Source organism: Bubalus bubalis, chromosome 3 (assembly GCF_019923935.1).
Source record: "Bubalus bubalis isolate 160015118507 breed Murrah chromosome 3, NDDB_SH_1, whole genome shotgun sequence".
NCBI lineage: Eukaryota > Metazoa > Chordata > Mammalia > Artiodactyla > Bovidae > Bubalus > Bubalus bubalis.
Window position 1 is genome coordinate 162,225,460 of NC_059159.1, and position 18,553 is coordinate 162,244,012.

Genomic DNA, 18,553 nt, shown 5'->3' on the forward strand with positions numbered 1-18,553 from the left:
AAATACAAAAAGTAAACAAAAAGCAAACAAATATGGAGAGAAAGACAGAAAATACAGTATTTCCAAACTTCTGCTGTAGAATTTCAAAGGACAGAATACAACCAATTAAAATCTCCATTACTTCAACTGTACTTCAATTTGGAAAAAAAAATCTCCATTACATGGAGACAGTGTTTGAGATCCATAAAATTCTACAACCACCTATACTTAAATTCTCATAAGGGGATAATAAAGAACAGTCCCGAGATGTGGGAGCTCAGAACGATCAACATACACATTTCCTTCCTAAAGAAAATATAAATGCAAGTAAGCCATGAAAAAAGTAAAAATAAAAACCACAATAGAGGGGAGGACTCCCCGTGCGGTGCGCGGCTAGAAGTGGGTACTGTCGCTCCATAGGTCTCGGGACCGAGGGCTGAGGGCACGATGGTGCCCGGCTGCAAAACTGAGTTACGCAATGAGAACGCTTTCTAACACCATACACAAAAATAAACTCAAAATGGATTAAAGATCTAAACGTAAGACCAGAAACTATACAACTCCTAGAGGAGAACATAGGCAAAACACTCTCTGACATACATCACAGCAGGATCCTCTATGACCCACCTCCCAGAATATTGGAAATAAAAGCAAAAATAAACAAATGGGACCTAATTAACCTTAAAAGCTTCTGCACATCAAAGGAAACTATTAGCAAGGTGAAAAGACAGCCTTCAGAATGGGAGAAGATAATAGCAAATGAAGCAACTGACAAACAACTAATCTCGAGAATATACAAGCAACTCCTACAGCTCAACTCCAGAAAAATAAATGACCCAATCAAAAAATGGGCCAAAGAACTAAATAGACATTTCTCCAAAGAAGACATACAGATGGCTAACAAACACATGAAAAGATGCTCAACATCACTCATTATCAGAGAAATGCAAATCAAAACCACTATGAGGTACCATTTCACACCAGTCAGAATGGCTGCGATCCAAAAGTCTACAAGTAATAAATGCTGGAGAGGGTGTGGAGAAAAGGGAACCCTCTTACACTGTTGGTGGGAATGCAAACTAGTACAGCCACTATGGAGAACAGTGTGGAGATTCCTTAAAAAACTGGAAATAGAACTGCCTTATGATCCAGCAATCCCACTGCTGGGCATACACACTGAGGAAACCAGAAGGGAAAGAGACACATGTACCCCAATGTTCATCGCAGCACTGTTTATAATAGCCAGGACATGGAAGCAACATAGATGTCCATCAGCAGATGAATGGATAAGAAAGCTGTGGTACATATACACAATGGAGTATTACTCAGCCATTAAAAAGAATACATTTGAATCAGTTCTAATGAGGTGGATGAAACTGGAGCCTATTATACAGAGTGAAGTAAGCCAGAAGGAAAAACACCAATACAGTATACTAACGCATATATATGGAATTTAGAAAGATGGTAACAATAACTCTGTGTACGAGACAGCAAAAGAGACACTGATGTATAGAACAGTCTTTTGGACTCTGTGGGAGAGGGAGAGGGTGGGAAGATTTGGGAGAATGGCAATGAAACATGTAAAATATCATGTATGAAACGAGTTGCCAGTCCAGGTTCGATGCATGATATGGGATGCTTGGGGTTAGTGCACTGGGATGACCCAGAGGGATGGTATGAGGAGGGAGGAGGGAGGAGGGTTCAGGATGGGGAACACATGTATACCTGTGGCGGATTCATTCTGATATTTGGCAAAACTAATACAATTATGTAAAGTTTAAAAATAAAATAAAATAAAATAAAAATAGCTTAAAGGAAAAAAAAAAAAAAAAAAAAAACCACAATAGAATAAAAAGACTAGCAGCGAGCATTGAAAACATACAAAAGATAACCGAGTCTAAGTAACTGCTCTTCATATGGTTATAACACAAAGCAAACATCAAAAATAACTTGAATGTGTATTTATTGTAAAAACAGTAATAATCTGGAATTAAAATCATGGTATTGATGATAAAAGAGAAAACATTTAACACTAAAATGTCAATAAATACACATGTATATACAGTGGGCACATAAGAATGACTGTGGTTCATAATGAGTGTTTTCATAATGAAAGTAACAGCACTGCCCCCCAAATCCTTGCATTGATAAGACTTAAAAATGGGGCAAGAGAAGTATGTAAATATCTGTTTTATTACTTAGGCACAAATCAAAGCATACTATTTAAGCTGTAACAATAATTTTCAAAAATAAGTTTCAACGTGATTCAAAACCCACCAAATTGAGTAATTAACATACTAAAAATAAGATGACTACTTTTCATATTCCTGGAGAAAACAGAGAAAAATAGGGGGGGGAAACAAACTATGTAAAGAATGACAAGTCTGTGAAATTTAAATATTTGTGAAATTTATATAGATAAAACTATAAATGATTTCCCTTTCTTCTTTAGAAAAGTCATATGTGTTGCAAGAATTTAGGGGAAAACAAGAATATAATCAAACAAAACTCAAATACTTTTTAACGTCCATTATTCCAAAATCTCAATCACTATAATTAGAAATTTCTCTGTAGTGAGTTACAGAATTCCACCCTGCCCAAGAAACAAAGACATAAATAAAACAGAATGATTCCAAAAATAAACTGCCCTCAACGCTAAAAAGAGAAGTCCACATTCATGCCCTTTTCACATCTACCAATTACATCACAGGATGATGGGGCTGGGGGAGGAGGCCTCACTGGCTGCTCTACAGAACAGATGTTCCAAATCTCAGAAATTTACCTCACCTTATCATGTGATCTCAAAAGAAGTCATAACAAATCTGCCAAGCCTGAAGTCTGAAGAGGCACAGAGGGTGTTCATCTTCGTTACACACTTCATTTGTTCATTGGCACATTCACAGACATTACTGGAATGCCAGGTACAGGAAAGGCACTGCACCAGGCTACGCCTTCCAGGGGTACCAAAAGGATACACCTGGGTGCCTGCTGTGGGGCCACTCCCGTTCCATCCAGTGTGGTCTTTAATCTCTTGAAAGACAGCTACATCTTCATTAGCCAAGTGAAGGGAATGCTTAGCTCGCAGACTTACCAGCTCGCAGACCAGTAATTAAGTCTATATGATTTAGTAAGTATTTAGATAAGAATGAAAATATGCACTCTGACAGACTAAAAGGAGATTTTAATCTATGCAGAATAAAGGACCAGTAATAAGACCTAAATCGGGCCAGTTTGGGTTCCCACTTCTGTTAAAGTAAAACAATGGAGTGGGTGAGGACCTCTTCCTGATTCTGATGCTCACCAGCTAATCTGGTCTCCAGTAAGTCTCACAACATCTCTAAGTGTCGATTTCTCATTTGTAAAATAAGACATCTCTAGTCAAAGTGTTAGTTGCTCAGTCGTGTCCTACTCTTTGCGACTGCATGGACTGTAGCCCACCAGGCTCCTCTGTTCATGGGATTCTCCAGGCAAGAATACTGGAGGGGGTAGCCGTTTCCTTCTCCAGGGGATCTTCCCAACCCAGGGATCAAACCCAGTTTTCCCACATTGCAGGTGGATTCCTTACTGTCTGAGCCACCAGGGAAGCCATGAATACTGGAGTGGGTAGCCTATCCCTATTCCAGGTATCATCCTGACCCAGGAATCAAACCAGGGTCTCCTGCATTGCAGGCAGATTCTTTACCAGCTGAGCTACCAGGGAATTCAATTCTAGTTCTTAAAGCTAAAATACTCAGACTTCCCACACATTTCCTGCCTCATTCCCTTCTACCCACAAAAAAAGATTGAAAAGAGACAGCACAGAATTCAATAAATGTCATTAAGTCTCTAATTACAATAAAAATATTTCTTACACTTTTTAGAGCCTCAAATGAGAAACAATAAAAAGAAAAAAAGGAATGATCCACCACTAGAATCAGAAAACAGGCCACAAAATAATGCTGATGCAAACCAAAAATGGTTTAAGTTAGAAAGTCATATTCCAAGTAGTTGAAGAACATGCAATTACTAGATCTTTTTAAAAGTTTATCTGAAAAAGTACATAAAATACTACTTCTTATACAGTAACAATGTATGCGAATATGATGTACAGACATATAAAAAAGAAAACTATGGAAAACAAACAGTAAATCAATGAAAACACTGTGTATCTGTTATTCCCTGTAACAGGCTGCATGAGTGACATCATATTAGCTGAATTTTCAGAGAGAATTTTGAGTCAGGCCCAAGAGGAAGAAATGGAAAAAAACAAACAGACTAAAAACCAAACAAACACTACGACACGCTAGAGAAAAATATAAGTAGTGTTTTAGATGCGCTGCTGAGCTCCAAGGGAACAGCAGACAGAGGTGACAGGATGCCCTGGTAGCAGACTGTCAACATTATGGAGACACGACATTAAATATTACTGGGAAAAAGAAGATGAGCCCTTGGCCTTCACTGAGGCAGTGACTTAGAACTGAGATCAAGAGCCAAGCTAGGAGGCTTGAAGGTCTCCCTATCAGTAAAAGAATGAACCAGAAAACATAATCTACATAGGCCCACTGGGGAAAACAAGTAAGTCTGTCTCATTTAGGCTCCTGGTTGGGAAATAAATACATTGAAAGACTCCCTTCAGAAATTAAGACCCCAAGCCTATAAATCACACACAGATGGGATCTGAAGTTAGACCTGTTGCCAAGTGTGAGAACCCACAGGAGGAGAAATTAACAAAAGCCACAGCCCTTCAGCTTGTGATATCTCTGCCCACCCTCCAACCCCCACATCCATGTGCCTGGCACTAGCAAGCATCAGACCTCTCCAGAGGGCCAGACATCAATACAGCCACACAGGATTCTCTCTGGTCAGCCCCACTGATGAATTAATCATCCCAAAGAATAAAAACACCCAAGAAGGGTACCATGTGTGAGAATCAGCAGAACAGTACACAGTAGGATCGGATCCAAGAACATCAGACTAAAGACAAAACTGAACCGATGGAGTTTTTGCATTCTCCCTTCTCTACTTCAATTGGTCCCAGTTACATTTCCATTTCTATTCTTTCATGCTTATTTTTAATCTTTGAACATGCATACTTGATGTCTACAGGAAATCCTCTTCCCTTGGTGAGCGCTCACTCCAATGCCTCCAGCTCCCTGTGGTTCAGCATTACTTCCATCTGTTTTGAAACCTACCTAAAATTACTTGATATTACATTCTCAGTTTATTTGGTTATCTTTGTATGATGCCAGCACACCCATGTTACGAGCACAAAAGGAAGATTAAGAGTGAAATAAATTGTCAGCCAGTATTATTTGAGAACAAAAATAAAAAGTTCCTAAATAAAATAATTATATTTATATATCTAGATCTACATAGGGAAAGAGAGAGATGTGACTAAATAGAGTTTATTCCAGAATGCAAACGTGATTTAACATTTAAAAAATCTGGTAATAGAAATCATGACGTGAGCAAATTCAAGGAAAGAAAAAAGGCCAAGGATCATCTCATTAGACATGCAAATATGTGTTTGGTAAATTTAAACAACTTTCATGATAATTTGCCAATCTAGGCTTAGAAGGAAATTTCCTTAACTTGGTAAAAGGTATATGTCATATTTGATGGAAATATTTGTCATATTTGATGGAAATTTGTCATATTTGATGGAAATATTAATATTCCCTTTTAAGAAACAAAACAAAGCTGATTTGATCACCAGTTGCCTTTAGCATGTATTAGTGATTATAACCAAAACAGTAAGAAAAAAAAAGAACTGGAAAAGAAAAGCTTAACTCTCTATCACAATGATTAATTATTTACATATAAAATACCAGATGATCTATAAACAAACTGTACTAACAAAGTTTAGCAAATTTGCTGAATTAAATATCAAGCCACATGAATTAATTGTGTTCATATAGAAATACCAGAAAAAAATTTTAATTATTATTTCAAGGACAACACATAATAAAAAAAAGGTTTATTGATTCTAGGAATAAGTCTAAATACTCAAAAACTTACAAGGAAACCTAAATAATTAAGAGATAGCATTTAATGGGCAGAGAAAGATGTTAAGATGTCAGTTTTCCAAAACAGTAATACATAAATTCAGTGCAATAAAATGAAAATCTCAAAGGGTTTTTCATGAAGCTTTACAGACTCTCTGAATACTGCTGCAGAAGTACAAAAGAGCCGGAGTACACAAGATAACTTGGAAGTCAAAGAACTAGATGCCCTAAGGAAAACCATGCTTTATTTCAAAGTGATAGTAGTAAGACATGATATTGGCACAGAAAAGCGAACAACCAATGATGTAGAAAAGAACCAGAAATACACACTTTCATGGTAACTTGATATAAGAGACATGGCTTTACCTAATGGGGAAAACAGCATTAACTGTTCATCTGTGTGAAAAAATAAAAGTAAAACAAACTGTCTTTTCCCTATCATACACAGAAATCAATTTCAGTAAAGACATGTGTAAAAAAGGAAATTAAAAAAATATATTTATAATTTGCAACTAGGGGGGTTTTTCTAAACAAGACCAAAATATTGACAAAATTCAAAACTTCCATGCAGCAAAAGACTTTCTAATCAATGAAAAGAAAAGTTAAAGAATAGTAAAAAGTTTGGCAGTGTACATAATAAAGGTTTAGTCCACAAATCAAAATAGAAAAGCCAAACAATCCCATAGCAAAATAGGCAAAGATGGGGACAGGCAATTCATAAAAGAGGAAACTAAATGGCCAATCATCACATGAAAAGATAATTACTTTCCAAGGAATCAGAGAAAATTAAATAAAAACTACAGTCAAATCCAATTAACCAACCATTCCATTGGGTGGTTAAAATTTAACAAGTCTGAAGCTATCAAGAGTTGACGAAGACTGCCATACAGTTATTTTGGGAATAAAATTTTAATACAACTGATTTGTAAAACAGTTTGGCAAAACTCTCTTAAATTAGATATATTCACACACATGACTACACGATTCTAACACTAGAAAACCTCAAACATGTGCCTGAGGAGACATATACAAGAATTTTCACTGCTACTCTTTTTTAATATCAAAATATTAGAAATAACATAAAATATTTAAACGGAGAAAGGACAAATGGTGAAATAACCAGAAAGATAAGCTATAAAGCAGCCAAAATGAACAAAGTATAGCTTTACGTATGCTGATGACTAAAGCAACTTGCAAAGTATACAAGCACTACGCCATTCTTAGAAATGTCAAAAAAAAATTACAGAAATATACTATATATTGTTTAAACATTTCCCTGACATATGTATATATCACAAATATATGGGAGGAGATGATAAGTATGAATTTATCGTGTGAACCATAGGGGAGGTTAATTGACTTCAGAAGCAGTATAAGAGGCTCAACTTTATTTATAATGGCTCATTTGTTTATTTATTAAAGCACAAAATATTTTCTTCAGTTCAGTTCAGTCGTTCAGTCATGTCCGACTCTTGGCAACCACATGGACTGCAGCACGCCAGGCCTCCCTGACCATAACCAACTCTCGGTCATTGGTCAAACTCATGTCACTGAGTTGGTGATGCCATCCAACCATCTCATCTTTGGTCGTCCCCTTCTCCTCCTGCCTTCAATCTTTCCCAGCATCAGGGTCTTTTCAAATGAGTCAGCTCTTCACATCAGGTGGCCAAAGTTTTGGAGTTTCAGCTTCAGCATCAGTCCTTCCAAAGAACACCCAGGGCTGATCTCCTTTAGGATGGACTGGTTGGATCTCCTTGCAGTCCAAGGGACTCGCAAGAGTCTTCTCCAACGCCACAGTTCAAAAGCATCAATTCTTTGGTGCTCAGCTTTCTTTATGGTCCAACACTCACATCCATCCATGACTACTGGAAAAACCATAGCCTTAAATAGACAGACCTTTGTAATGTCTTTATTTTTAATATGCTATTTAGGTTGGTCATAACTTTTCTCCCAAGGAGTAAGAGTCTTTTAATTTCATGGGTGCAGTCACATTCTGCAGTGATTTTGGAGCCCAAGAAGATAAAGTCTGTCACTGTTTCCATCGTTTCCTCATCTCTTTGCCATGCAGTGATGGGATCAGAAGCCAGGATCTTAGTTTTCTGAATGTTGAGCTTTAAGCCAACTTTTCACTCTCCTCTTTCACTTGCATCAAGAGGCTCTTTATTTCTTCTTCACTTTCTGCCATAGTTCAGTTCAGTCTCTCAGTAGTGTCTGACTCTTTGTGACCCCAGGAATCACAGCACTCCAGGCCTCCCTGTCCATCACCAACTCCCAGAGTTCACTCAAACTCACGTCCATCAAGTCGCTAATGCCATCCAGCCATCTCATCCTCTGTTGTCCCCTTTTCCTCCTGCCCCCAATCCCTCCCAGCATCAGAGTCTTTTCCAATGAGTCAACTCGTCTCATGAGGTGGCCAAAGTATTGGAGTTTCAGCTTCAGCATCAGTCCTTCCAAAGAACACCCAGGGCTGATCTCCTTTAGGATGGACTGGTTGGATCTCCTTGCAGTCCAAGGGACTCGCAAGAGTCTTCTCCAACACCACAGTTCAAAAGCATCAATTCTTTGGTGCTCAGCTTTCTTCACAGTCCAACTCTCACATCCATACATGACCACTGGAAAAATCATAGCCTTGACTAGACGGTCCTTTGTTGGCAAAGTAATCTCTGCTTTTCAATATACTATCTAGGTTGGTCATAACTTTCCTTCCAAGGAGTAAGTGTCTTTTAATTCCATGGCTGCAATCACCATCTGCAGTGATTTTGGAGCCCATAAAAATAAAGTCTGACACTGTTTCCACTGTTTCCCCATCTATTTCCCATGGAGTGATAGGACCAGATGCCATGATCTTAGTTTTCTGAATGTTGAGCTTTAAGCCAACTTTTTCACTCTCCTCTTTCACTTTCATCAGGAGGCTTTTTAGTTCCTCTTCACTTTCTGCCATAAGGGTGGTGGCATCTGCATATCTGAGGTTATTGATATTTCTCCCGGCAATCTTGATTCCATCTTGTGCTTCTTCCAGTCCAGCGTGTCTCATGATGTACTCCGCATATAAGTTAAATAAGCAGGGTGACAATACACAGTCTTGATGTACTTACCTATTTGGAACCAGTCTGTTGTTCCATATCCAGTTCTAACTGTTGCTTCCTGACCTGCATACAGATTTCTTAAAAGGCAGGTCAGGTGGTCTGGTATTCCCATGTCTTTCAGAATTTTCCACAGTTTATTGTGATCCACACAGTCAAAGGCTTTGGCATAGTCAATACAGCAGAAATAGATGTTTTCCTGGAACTTTCTTGCCTTTTCAATGATCCAGTGGATGTTGGCAACTTGTTCTCTGGTTCCTCTACCTTTTCTAATACCAGCTTGAACATCTGGAAGTTCTTGGTTCACATACTGTTGAAGCCTGGTTTGGAGAATTTTGAGTATTACTTTTACTAGCGTGTGAGATGAGTGCAATTGTGCGGTAGTTTGAGCATTCTTTGAGCATTTGATCTTCCGGACTCAGGGATTGAACCCAGGTCTCCTGCATTGCAGGAGGTTCAGAGGTTAAAGTGTCTGCCTCCAATGCGGGAGACTTGGGTTCGATCCCTGGGTTGGGAAGATCCCTTGGAGAAGGAAATGGCAACCCACTCCAGTACTCTTGCCTGAAGAATCCCATGGATGGAGGAGCCTGGTAGGCTACAATCCATGGAGTCGCAAAGATTCAGACATGACTGAAAGACTTCACTTTCACTTTGAGCATTCTTTGGTATTGCCTTTCTTAGGGATTGGAATGAAAAATGACCTTTTCCAGTCCTGTGGCCACTGCTGAATTTTCCAAATTTGCTGACATATTGAGTGTAGCACTTTCACAGCATCATCTTTCAGGATTTGAAATAGCTCAACTGGAATTTCATCACCTCCACAAGTTTGTTCATAGTGATGCTTCCTAAGGCCCACTTGACTTCACATTCCAGGATGTCTGGCTCTAGGTGAGTGATCACACCATCGTGATTATCTGGGTCGTGAAGATCTTTTTTGCACAGTTCTTCTGTGTATTCTTGCCACCTCTTCTTAATATCTTCTGCTTCTGTTAGGTCCATACCATATCTGTCCTTTATCGAGCCCATCTTTGCATGAAATGTTCCCTTGGTATCTCTAATTTTCTTGAAGAGATCTCTGTCTTTCCCATTCTATTGTTTTCCTCTATTTATTTGCACTTATCGCTGAGGAAAGCTTTCTTATCTACTCTGCATTCAAATGGGTATATCTTTCCTTTTCTCATTTGCTTTTGGCCTCTCTTCTTTTCACAGCTATTTATAAGGCCTCCTCAGACAGCCATTTTGCTTTTTTGCATTTCTTTTTCTTGGGGATGGTCTTGCTCCATCTCCTGTACAATGTCATGAACCTCCATCCATAGAGTGACTAGCTTAGAGGAAAGCAATAAGAGGTGAGGCTCAAAAGAGGCAGCTTCTAATATTTTAAATATTTAATGAAATTTAAAAAATATTTTTCTGGGAAAAAAATCATGCAAAAAGCATTCTCATAAGAATAAATGTACATTCCTGATACATCTTGGGGTAACTAGGACTACAATCTCACAGATTCCCTATCATTCACCACCTTACTCTTCCTGTCTTGTCTTTCCAGAGTTGGACTTCCAGCTATAATATAGGCTGTGTGGCTCTAATACAGCCCTCCCCTCCTGTTTTCCCAGGTGACTTCAGTAACCTGATCAACCATAATTCTGCTGCTGCTAAGTCACTTCAGTTGTGTCCAACTCTGTGTGACCCCATAGACAGCAGCCCACCAGGCTCCCCCGTCCCTGGGATTCTCCAGGCAAGAACACTGGAGTGGGTTGCCATTTCCTTCTCCAATGCATGAAAGTGAAAAGTGAAAGTGAAGTTGCTCAGTCACGTCCAACTCTTAGCGACCCCATGGACTGCAGCCCACCAGGCTCCTCCGTCCATGGGATTTTCCAGGCAAGAGTACTGGAGTGGGGTGCCATTGCCTTCTCCCAACCATAATTCAGGTAATGCTAAGCACTTTTAGAGTATGCAAAGCCTTTGGAGTTGGGGCTCAAACCTGAATCCAGATCAATGACTTTTCTTTCCAGGCTTCAACTAAGGCTTCAGACCTCCTCCTGCTGTCTGGTGGAAGCTCATCTCAGTGCAGATACTTTTAAATCAGGCAGCTATCTTGTCTACCAACAACCACAAGGTATACCCAACTGAATGCAGAGTTCCAAAGAATAGCAAGGAGAGATAAGAAAGCCTTTCTCAGGGATCAATGCAAAGAAATAGAGGAAAACAATAGAATGGGAAAGACAGAGATCTCTTCAAGAAAATTAGATATACCAAGCAAGATATCATGATATCATGAACTCCTTCTTGGAAAATTCAGACTTATATTGAAGAAAGTAGGGAAAACCACTTGACCATTCAGGTATGACCTAAATCAAATCCCTTATGATTACACAGTGTAAGTGACAAATAGATTCAAGGGATCAGATCTGATAGACAGAGTGCCTGAAAAACTATGGACAGAGGTTCCTGACATGGTACAGGAGTCAGGGATTAAGACCATCCCCAAGAAAAAGAAATGCAAAAAGGCAAAATGGTTGTCTGAGGAGGTCTTATAAATAGCTGAGAAAGAAGAGAAGCTAAAGGCAAAGGAGAAAAAGAAAGATATATCCATCTGAATACAGAATTCCAAAGAATAGTAAGGAGAGATAAGAAAGCCTTCCTAAGTGATCAATACAGAAATAGAGGAAAACAATAGAATGGGGAAGACTAGAGATCTCTTCAAGAAAATTAGAGATACCAAGGGAGCATTTCATGCAAAGATGGTCACACTAAAGGATAGAAATGGTATGGACCTAACAGAAGCAGAAGATATTAAGAGAAGGTAGCAAGAATACACAGAAGAACTATACAAAAAAATGTCACAAGCCAGATAACCATGATAGTGTGATCACTCACCTAGAATGAGACATCCTGGAGTGCAAAGTCAAGAGGGCCCCAGGAAGCATCACTATGAACAAAGGTAGTGGAGGTGATGGAATTCCAGCTGAGCTATTTCAAATCCTAAAAGATGATGCTGTGAAAGTGCTGCACTCAATATGCCAGTAAATTTGGAAAGCTCAGCAGTGGCCACAGGACTGGAAAAGGTCAGTTTTGTTCTAATCCTAAAGAAGGGCAATGCCAAAGAATATTCAAACTACCACATAATTGCACTCATTTCACATGTTAGCAAGGTAATGCTCAAAATCCTTCAAGCTAGGCTTCAACAGTATGTGAACCAAGAACTTCCAGATGTACAAGCTGGATTTAGAAAAGGCAGAGGAACCAGAGATTAAATAGCCAACATCCGTTGGATCATCGAAAAAGCAAGACAATTCCAGAAAAACATCTACTTCTTCTTCACTGATTACTCTTAAGACTTTTTGTGATCACAACAAACTGTGGGAAATTCTTAAAGAGATGGGAATATCAGAACACCCCACCTGCCTCCTGCAAAACCTGTATGCAGGTCAAGAAGCAACAGTTAGAACCAGACATGTAACAAAGGACTGGTTCAAAACTGGGAAAGGAGTACTTCAAGGCTGTATATTGTCACCCTGCTTATTTAATCTCTATGCAGGGTACACCATGCAAAATGCAGAGCTGGATGAATCACAAGCTGTAATCAAGATTGCTGGAAGAAATATCAATAACCTCAGATATGTAGATGACACGTCCTTAATGGCAGAAAGCAAAAAGCAACTATAGAGCCTCTTGACAAAGTGAAAGAGTAGAATGAAAAATTTGGCTTGAAAATCAACATTCAAAAAACTAAGATCATGGCATCAGGTCCCATCACTTCATGGCAAATAGATGGGGGGAAAAATGGGAACAGTGACAGACTTTATTTTCTTGGGCTCCAAAATCATGGTGGACAGTGACTGTAGCCATGAAATTAAAAGATGCTTGCTCCTTGGAAGAAAAGCTATGATAAACCTAGACAGTGTATTAAAAAGCAGAAACATCACTTTGCTGACAAAGGTCTATATAGTCCAAGCTATGGTTTTTCCAGTAGTCATGTACAGATGTTTGAGACTTGGACCATAAAGAAGAATGAGTGCCAAAAAAATGATGCTTTCGAACTGTGGTATTGGAGAAGACTCTTGAGAGTCACTTGGACAGCAAGATCAAACTAGTCAATCCTAAAGAAAATCAATCTGAACATTCATTCGAAGGACTGATGCTTAAGCTGAAGTTCCAATACTTTGGTCACCTGATGCGAAGAGCCAACTCATTGGAAAAGACCCTGATTCTGGGAAAGATTGATGGCATGAGGAGAAGGGTACAAGAGAGGATGAGATCATTGGATGGCATCATCAACTCAATGGACATTAGTCTGAACAAACCCTGGGAGAAGGTGAAGGACAGGGAAGCCTGGCATGCTGCAGTCCATGGCGTCGCAAAGAGTCGGACGGGACTGAGCGACTGAACAATAACAACACACCCTACTCCTCTTCCTACAGGACAGGAGCTCTGGTTCCCAAAGGTTGCCTGAATCTTTGAAAGGTGCTTGATAGCTAATCTCACCTTTCAGGAATTCATCTCCTTCATGGCCCTTTCAGAAATATTTTATCTAATGCTAAGGAACAGGTAACAACCGCTTCTCACTTCTCTCCCAGCCTGAGCCTGTCTAGGATAATCATTTACAAAATGGACTTAAGTCTAACTCACTGGCAGTTCTTCACAGGATGCTGTGTGATTACCAAATGGCAGTACCATCATGTGGCAAATGAAGGTGGAATTTGTAAATGATGGTCTTATGACAGTGAGATACAGTTCTCCAAAGACATAAATCCCCAGACCCTATGATTACCATCTCCTCAGCTGGTGAAAACAGCAGGGTGTTATCCCACCTTAGCATATATTCATGGAATAGCTATAACTAAAGTTCAAAGAAAAATAACTAGAGACAGCTAGGAGAGTAAAAAGGAACACCGGCTAAGAACACCATCATGGGTCATGAGAGGGCGGAAGCCTCACCCCTTTGAAGGATAAAGAATTGACTCATTAATCATTAAAGACTAAACTGATTAGAAAGGATGTATTAGAAAAAGAAACAAATATTAATGTCTCATTTGTGGTTTACCCTAGGTATCCCAGTACAATTTTGTCTTATGAACTGAAAACTCCAAACGTGCCCTCAGATTGCGAAATAAGATATCCTCTCAAACTTTATCTGTGTTTATAAACACAAAAGGGGGCAGAGATGAATTCAAATTGCAATATGAGAACAAATTTAACTTCTAACAGAAACATGGTTCAAGATGGAGTAAGTCAGAAATCTCAATGTTTATCTCCACATGCATTTATTCCTGGCAATACATTGGAGTTTTCCATAGAGTGTTTATCTAACTTGGCTTTCCTGTGATGGATCTTCTGGCATATTACATAAGTGCGTCATACACACAGACCATATGTAGAGGTAACCACTTTCTCCCTGTTAAAAAAAAAAGAAAAGGGAAAAAAAAAAAAAAACCCTCCCAGAATAATTATGGGGGAAAAGGAAGGAACTAACAGTATGTATGTCAGTGGTCTGTTAAAAGATGCTGATACTGTACAAAGTATCTAACATATTTTGCCATTTAAATCTGTGAGCACAGTGTCTATTATTCTAGAGATTAAAAAAAAAAAATTAGCTGAAGCTACATCTATATTGAAAGAGATTTAAACCTAGATTTGAACCAAAATTCACCTGGGTCTAATCCTATGCATTCTGGTTTCTCAATTCCATGTTTGGTGAAGTCAGATCACATTACGTCTTCATTGTGTGGCACTGGAAACATACCTCACGCTGCAAGCAATTGTTCACACTGTAGTCCACAAGAAAGCGCTATCAAGACAACCATGATCCTTTACTTTAGGGACTGATAATTTAGTAATTGAAACAATTCCCTTTGTAAACCTTAGAAAGTCATTGAATAGTTTCAGGCAGAAGAGTTAACTAATCTAATCAATGTTTTTAAAAGATAACTCTTTACACACCAATTGCAAAAATACTTCTGAGAAAAGCAATTGGGAAATTCTGAACATAGCTGAGTAGAAAATGATTTTAAAAGTTGTTTTTAATTTTACTCTGTGGAGGAATGGGACTGTGGCAATATAAGTGAGTTCTTTCTTAGAGATGCATATTGATGTATGAATATGAGATAAAATAACAGGATGCCAAGGATTTGCTTTAAAATATTTAATCCCCCCAAAATGAGAGAAAGTGAATCAAGTTTGGCCAAATGCTAATGGTTGGGTCTCAGTGATGGCTATCCTGGGATTCACTCTATTATTCTGATTTTGTGTGTGTGTGAGATATTTGAAAACTGCATAATACAAAATTCCCAAAAAACAGAATTCTTTCAATCTCAAAAAACACAACGCATTGAACATAGAATTCAACTGCTTTAATCTAAAATTATCCACTCTCTAATATCAGAAATAAAACCTCTAAAAACCTATTAGTAATGATGTTCAAAAATACCTGTCTTCCAACAGACACCAAGCAGATACTTACTTGTTAGTTAACTTACAGCACTGGGTAGGAACTAGGGGAACAAATATTTTGAAAACATTGAGCATCTACCCAAATGCATGTTTTTAATGAAAGCTACTGGAAATCACTTGAAGGGATCAAAATATCTTTGTTTCTTTGACTTAAAACCAGGACAGCCACTTAGCAAATGAGACAGAATACCTTGTAAAATACTGATGGCAAATATTCCTTCCTTGCTGGAATCACAGTTCTGAGATCTGAACGCTTCAAAAACACCTCTTCTCGTCTCTAATACCTGGGTTTGAGAAAGACTGAACCACCCATACACAGATTGAACTATTGACCCTTCCATTCAAAAGTAAAATAAAGCTTTTAATCCATACTCCACCCACAGTAAGCAGATGAACCACCATTAAAGTTCTGCTCATAGAGTTCTAGATACAGAAAAGGATCATTACGAGTGGCAAGCTTTTTGCTTACCCATTCTACCTCCATCCCCTCCATCCTCCCAGCCCTGCAGGGTAGGAGCACGTTCATTAATTTAACCAAAGCACAAGCATGTTCCTGTCTGCAGACATCTCCAGAGCTTCCTTCAGGAGCTCTTTATTCTGAACTAGCTGAACTATTCAACATAAAAGCAGCTACACACAGTCTGCCTGCTGCTGCTAGTCTGGTTTCGCCTCGGTATCCATCCAGCTTCAGAACAAGGTGCTGTCTTTCTCAGCCTGAGCAAACAAAAATCCATCTAACAGTCTGGGCAGGAGTCAAGCAGGAATACAAACTTGTCCCACTTCAAAGCACCAGGCGTATCTTTCACTGACTAAACAGCAATTCCAGCATGAATGACAATGAAAGCTTTCTTCCCTATTATTGTAGGAAACAATCACCAGCTATTCTGTTCATATTAATTAGTTTATATCTAGTATTAGGCAGCCTTGATTAGAAAAATGCTCTTTGTTACCAAGTGAATAGAGAGTAACAAAACTGAAAGCTTTTTTTTTTTCCAATTGTTTTTGTCTTAAGAAAGGACTGTCAGGCCTTTCACACTTGAATGTGGGTTTATCTCTGCACAGGTCCCTGAAATCACCCTGAAAGAATTCGAGTTGATGTGCCAGACAATACCAGGCAAAGCTGACTGAGTGAATGGCTTATTACGCCTTGCCTAAGGAGATCTGTATTTAAATTGCTTTTACCTTCTCTGAACCTGGGGAAAACTTGATAATAGAGAATACATGAATACAAGCTTGGGGGCAAGGGCAAATCAGCCTTGGATTAAAAGCTGACTGCACAAATTACATGGGAAGGACTGACAAGCAATCATGAGGTTCCTCATGGATGAGAGGATCCTGGGAACCAAGTGACCCACTGGTCTGCATCTCTCCAGAAGGGTAAGCTGCCTCTCTCTGTGACCTAACACCTCAGCTTACAGCTGACTCCTTCCAAGGGGCTTGAGTTTCCCCAACTATCAGAGTCTCTGTGAAAATCATGGGACTCACTTCCCTGGTTGTGATTCATTAATAAATTGGTTCAGCACAGTTGTCAAAAGTAAGGTTTGAACCCAAGCTCTAAGACTCATGAGCTATGTAAGTTTCCTTGAGATTAACGTTAAAAATCTTCATGTGGCTTCCAAGGCCCTGCAAAATCTTCTCCAACTCTGTAACCCACCCCTACCTTTTCTACAACCTGAAGTATGCTGATCAGTACTTAACAATGGGCTGTTAGGTACCAGGGCCTGTGCTTGCCAACTTCCATGGTGTAAATACTCCACCCTGGCTGATTTCAAGCCACAAACATAAAGTCAGTCAGCTTATGAAATTCCTTTGAAAGCTGAAACATCAGATCTTGTGAGCTGGTACAGCTGGCTCCAGACATCACTGCTCACACCCTCACACCCACTTTACTATGACCGAAAGCTGTGAGCTCTCCCACCCTGGGACACTTATATTCACACGGGCTGTGTCCTCTCCCTTACAGAATAACTTATACTCGTGCATAAGCTCCTAGCCTGCTAGTCTTCCTTTGAGACATCTTCCCTAATCCTACACATCATTCCACTTTACCCCAAAGAGCACCCATACTTCCCGTATGACAGCGTTTGTGACACAGCACTCTAATTTTTTTGTTTCCTTATCTGGGTATTTCCCCTTACATTTCTAAACTCTGACAGGGCAAAGGCTGTCTTTATCTTGCATCCCCAGGCCTGCCACAGTGCTTGCTGAACAATACTGAGATGTACCGAGAAATATATTAAATACTCTTCTAAATTTTACACACATGATCTCATTTCCACCTTAAAACCACCCTACGGATTTGGCTTTTTCATGATGATGCTCATTTTCCAGATGACAAAATGGAGGCACTGACAGAGTGAATATTTTTTTCTCCCCTCCCACCATGGACTCAGTTAGTAAATGCTGGAACCAGGATTGGAATTGAGGCAGTGTGACTGCAGGGTCTTGTGCATCCTTCTAGACCAGCGTTTCCTTTTTTTTTTTTTCTATTGGTGACTCTCAAGGAAGAAATTTTAATTAAATTCAAGTTCTCCCTAAGGAGAAACTAAGTACTTAGGAATAGGTTTTCATCAGGCAGGGTTAAGCTCTGCAGGGATTTTTCATCTCCCAAGGTCCATTTTTTGCCCTCTTGGGGGCAATTTCGTTCCTGTGGACAATGTGTATTACAGACTTTTCACTATATGCGTTTATATTAATGTACCATATGTTTATCCCTAAGAACATATGGTCTTGTTTTACAGTTTTAATTATATTTTCCTATAAGTATTATTCTGCATCTTGCTTTCTTTTCCCTCCATTAGATATCTTGAGGAGACAGAGTTGTGTTGAGATAATTGCTGTATTTAAATCATATCAATATGACTGACTTTATTAAGTCCTTCTACTACTGAATATTAGAAAGTTTTCTACTGCTTGGTCTTCAACTAATGTTTCAGGGAATATCTCCCTGCACATATCCTTAGAATCATGTTTTTCTAACATAAGTATCTAGATGGGAACAGGGGATGTGCAAAGGTCTATAATTTTAACAGATACTGTCAAATTACCTTCCAGAGT

The 18,553-nt window shown here is 39.1% G+C and overlaps 1 protein-coding gene across 6 annotated transcripts in view; it reads right to left on the minus strand.

Moving 5' to 3' along the window:
* LPAR1 (lysophosphatidic acid receptor 1) overlaps positions 1-18,553 on the minus strand; it is a 163,356-nt gene that overhangs the window by 69,622 nt on the left and 75,181 nt on the right. The window lies entirely within an intron of this gene.